The sequence below is a fragment of the Triticum urartu genome, chromosome 3A, assembly GCF_056163025.1.
Source record: "Triticum urartu cultivar PI428250 chromosome 3A, HENAU_Tu73, whole genome shotgun sequence".
NCBI classification, from domain to species: Eukaryota; Viridiplantae; Streptophyta; class Magnoliopsida; order Poales; family Poaceae; genus Triticum; species Triticum urartu.
This window is the reverse complement of record NC_141875.1, coordinates 504,513,053-504,518,631: the sequence shown is the minus strand read 5'-3', so window position 1 is coordinate 504,518,631 and position 5,579 is coordinate 504,513,053.

The following is a 5,579-nucleotide window of genomic DNA, read 5'->3' as shown; positions in this document are numbered from 1 at the left end:
GAGTTCATTACAGTACCTTGAAGTGGTGGGTTGTTTTCTTTTACTAATGGAGCTCGCGGAGATTTTATTTTAAGTTTTGTGTTGTGATTTTTTCAAGTTTTGGGTAAAGATTTGATGGATTATGGAACAAGGAGTGGAAAGAGCCTAAGCTTGGGGATTCCCAAGGCACCCCAAGGTAAAATCCAAGTACAACCAAAAGCCTAAGGTTGGGGATGCCCTGGAAGGCATCCCCTCTTTCGTCTTCGTCCATCGGTAACTTTACTTGGAGCTATATTTTTATTCGCCACATGATATGTGTTTTGCTTGGAGCATCTTGTATGATTTGAATCTTTGCTTTTTAGTTTACCACAATCATCCTTTCTGTACACACCTTTTGGGAGAGACACACCTGAATTGGAATTTATTAGAATACTCTATGTGCTTCACTTATATCTTTTGAGTTGGATAATTTTTGCTCTAGTGCTTCGCTTATATCTTTTAGAGCACGGCGGTGGTTCTATTTTATAGAAATAATTGATCTCATGCTTCACTTATATCATTTTGAGAGTCCTTTAGAACAGCATGGTAATTCACTTTGGTTATAAATTTTAAATGCTAAGAGAAGTTGGATGCTTGATAGATGGTTTTGAGATATAAAGGTGGTAATATTAGAGGTGTGCTAGTTGAGTAATTGTGAAATTGATGAATACTTGTGTTGAAGTTGGCAAGTCCCGTAGCATGCACGTATGGTAAATCTTATGTGACAAATTTGAAGTATGGGATGTTCTTTGATTGCTTTACTTATGAGTGGCGGTCGGGGACGAGCGATGGTCTTTTCCTACCAATCTATCCCCCTAGGAGCATGTGCGTAATGCTTGGTTTTGATGACTTGTAGATTTTTCAATAAGTATGTGAGTTCTTTATGACTAATGTTGAGTCCATGGATTATACACACTCTCACCCTTCCATCATTGCTAGCCTCTTCGGTACCGTGCATTGCCCTTTCTCACCTTGAGAGTTGGTGCAAACTTCGCTGGTGCATCCAAACCCCGTGATACGATACGCTCTATCACACATAAGCCTCCTTATATATTCCTCAAAACAGCCACCATACTACCTATTATGGCATTTCCATAGCCATTCCGAGATATATTGCCATGCAACTTTCCACCGTTCCATTTATTATGACACACATCATCATTGTCATATTGCTTTGCATGATCATGTAGTTGACATCGTATTTGTGGCAAGGCCACCGTTCATTATTTTTCATACATGTCACTCTTGATTCATCGCAATCCTGGTACACCGCCGGAGGCATTCACATAGAGTCATATTTTGTTCTAAGTATTGAGTTGTAATTCTTGAGTTGTAAGTAAAGAGAAGTGTGATGATCATAATTATTAGAGCATTGTCCCAGCGAGGAAATGATGATGGAGACTATGATTCCCCCATAAGTCGGGAAGAGACTCCGGACGAAAAAAGAAGAAGAAAAGAGGCCAAAAAAAAGAAAGAAGGCCCAAATAAAAAAATAAGAGAAAAAGAGAGAAGGGACAATGTTACTATCGTTTTTTCACACTTGTGCTTCAAAGTAGCACCATGATCTTCATGATAGAGAGTCTCTTATTTTGCCACATTCATATACTAGCGGGAATTTTTCATTATAGAACTTGGCTTGTATATTCCAATGATGGGCTTCCTCAAATGCCCTAGGTCTTCGTGAGCAAGCAAGTTGGATGCACACCCACTTAGTTTCTTTGATGAGCTTCCATATATTTATAGCTCTAGTGCATCCGTTGCATGGCAATCCCTACTCCTTGCATTGACAACAATCGGTGGGCATCTCCATACCCCATTGATTAGCCGCGTCAATGTGAGACTTTCTCTTTTTTTGTCTTCTCACACAACCTCAATCATCATATTCTATTCCACCCATAGTGCTATGTCCATGGCTCGCGCTCATATATTGCATAAAAGTTGAAAGAGTTTGAAAAGGCTAAGTATGAAACAATTGCTTGGCTTGTCACTGGGGTTGTGCATGATGAGAGCATTTCGTGTGACGAAAATGAAGCATGGCCAAACTATATGACTATGGAGGGATAAGTTTTCTTTGGCTATGGTATTTTGATAAGACATAATCACTTGATAAGCATACTTGGAGTATAACTATTTTTATGTCAACAATAAACTTTTATCTTGAATCTTTCGGATATGAACATTCATGCCACAATAGAGAAAAATACATTGAAGAATATTCTAGAAAGCATTCCACATCAAAAATTCTATTTTTATCATTTACCTACTCAAGGACGAGCAGGAATTAAGCTTGGGGATGCTTGATACATCTCCAACATATCTATAATTTTTTATTGTTCCATGCTATTATATTATGTGTTTTAGATGTTAATGGGCTTTATTTTACACTTTTACATTATTTTTGGGACTAACCTATTAACCCAAGGCCCAGTGCAAATTGCTGTTTTTTTTGCCTATTTCAGTGTTCCGCAGAAAAGGAATATCAAACGGAGTCAAAACGGAATGAAACCTTCGGGAGCATGATTTTGGGAACAAACGTGATCCAGAGGACTTGGAGTGGACGTCAAGCAACCAACAAGGTGTCCACGAGGCAGGGGCGCGCCCTCCCCCTTGTGGGCCCCTCGTGGCTCAACCAACCTACTTCTTCCTCCTATATATGTTCACATACCCCGAAAACATCCAGGAGCACCACGAAACCCTAGTTCCATCGCCGCAACCTTCTGTACCCAAGAGATCCCATCTTTGGGCCTTTTCCTGAGCTCCGGCGGAGGGGGCATTGATCATGGAGGGCCTCTACATCAACTCCATGGCCCCTCCGATGATGTGTGAGTAGTTTACCTCAGACCTTCGGGTCCATAGTTATTAGCTAGATGGCTTCTTCTCTCTCTTTGGATCTCAATACAAAGTTCTCCTCGATTCTCTTGGAGATCTATTTGATGTAACTCTTTTTGCGGTGTGTTTGTCGAGATCCGATGAACTGTGGGTTTATGATCAAGATTATCTATGAACAATATTTGAATCTTCTCTGAATTCTTTTATATATGATTGGTTATCTTTGCAAGTCCCTTTGAATTATCAGTTTGGTTTGGCCTACTAGATTGATCTTTCTTGCAATGGGAGAAGTGCTTAGCTTTGGGTTCAATCTTGTGGTGCTCGATCCCAGTGACAGAAAGGGAAACGACACGTATTGTATTGTTGCCATCGAGGATAAAAAGATGGGGTTTATATCATATTGCATGAGTTTATCCCTCTACATCATTTCATCTTGCTTAAGGCATTACTCTGTTCTTATGAACTTAATACTCTAGATGAATGCTGGATATCGGTCGATGTGTGGAGTAATAGTAGTAGATGCAGGCAAGAGTCGGTCTACTTGTCACGGACGTGATGCCTATATACATGATCATACCTAGATATTCTCATAATTACTCGCTTTTCTATCAATTTCTCGACAGTAATTTGTTCACCCACCGTAATACTTATGCTATCTTGAGAGAAGCCACTAGTGAAACCTATGGCCCCCAGGTCTATTCTCCATCATATAAGTTTCCAATCTATTTTATTTTGCCATCTTTACTTTCAATCTATATCATAAAAATACCAAAAATATTTATCTTATTATTATTATCCCTATCAGATCGCACTCTAGCAAGTGGTCATGAAGGGATTGACAACCCCTTTATCGCGTTGGTTGCGAGGTTCTTATTTGTTTGTGTAGGTCCGAGGTGACTCACGCGTGGTTTCCTACTGGATTGATACCTTGGTTCTCAAAAACTGAGGGAAATACTTACGCTGCTTTGCTGCATCACCCTTTCCACTTCAAGGGAAAATCAACGCAGTGCTCAAGAGGTAGCAGTTATCAAACGTCACAACGTAATTGGGTGATTATAAAGATGCTCCACAGGTGTATCCGAAGGTGTTTGTTGAGTTGGCATAGATCGAGATTAGGATTTGTCAGTCCGAGTATATTTATAGCTCTAGTGCATCCGTTGCATGGCAATCCCTACTCCTTCCATTGACATCAATCGGTGGGCATCTCCATTGCCCATTGATTAGCCGCGTCAATGTGAGACTTTCTCCTTTTTTCTCTTCTCACACAACCTCAATCGTCATATTCTATTCCACACATAGTGCTATGTCCATGGCTCGCGCTCATATATTGCGTAAAAGTTGAAAGAGTTTGGAAAGGCTAAGTATGAAACAATTGCTTGGCTTGTCATTGGGGTTGTGCAGATGAGAGCATTTTGTGTCACGAAAATGAAGCATGGCCAAAATATATGACTTTGTAGGGATAAGTTTTCTTTGGCTATGGTATTTTGATCAAACATAATTGCTTGATTAGCATACTTGGAGTATTACTATTTTCATGTCAACAATAAACTTTTATCTTGAATCTTTTAGATCTAAACATTCATGCCACAATAGACAAAAATACATTGAAGAACATTCTAGAAAGCATTCCACATCAAAAGTTCTGTTTTTATCATTTACCTACTTGAGGATGAGCAGGAATTAAGCTTGGGGATGCTTGATACGTCTCCAATGTATCTATAATTTTTGATTGTTCCATGCTATTATATTATCTGTTTTGGATGTTAATGGGCTTTTTTTTACACTTTTATATTATTTTTGGGACTAACCTATTAACCAATGCCCAGTGCAAATTGATGTTTTTTTGTCTATTTCAGTGTTTCGCAGAAAAGGAATATCAAACAGAGTCCAAACGGAATGAAACCTTCGGGAGCGTGATTTTTGGAACAAACATGATCCAGAGGACTTGGAGTGGACGTCAAGCAACCAATGAGGTGGCCACGAGGCAGGGGGCGCGCCTACCCCCTGGGCGCGCCCTCCCCCTCGTGGGCCCCTCGTGGCTCAACCGACATACTTCTTCCTCCTATATATGTTCACATACACCGAAAACATCTAGGAGCACCACGAAACCCTATTTCCACCGCCGCAACCTTCTGTACCCAAGAGATCCCATCTTGGGGCCTTTTCCGGAGCTCCGCCGGAGGGGGCATTGATCACGGAGGGCCTCTACATCAACTCCATGGCCCCTCCAATGATGTGTGAGTAATTTACCTCAGACTTTCGGGTCCATATTTATTAGCTAGATGGCTTCTTCTCTCTCTTTGGATCTCAATACAAAGTTCTCCTTGATTCTCTTGGAGATCTATTCGATGTAACTCTTTTTGTTGTGTGTTTGTCGAGAGCCGATGAATTGTGGGTTTATGATCAAGATTATCTATGAACAATATTTGAATCTTCTCTGAATTCTTTTATGTATGATTGGTTATCTTTGCAAGTCTCTTCGAATTATCAGTTTGGTTTGGCCTACTAGATTGATCTTTCTTGCAATGGGAGAAGTGCTTAGCTTTGGGTTCAATCTTGCGGTGCTCGATCCCAGTGACAGAAAGGGAAATGACACGTATTGTATTGTTGCCATCGAGGATAAAAAGATGGGGTTTACATCATATTGCATGAGTTTATCCCTCTACATCATGTCATATTGCTTAAAGCGTTACTCTGTTCTTATGAACTTAATACTCTAGATGCTTGCTGGA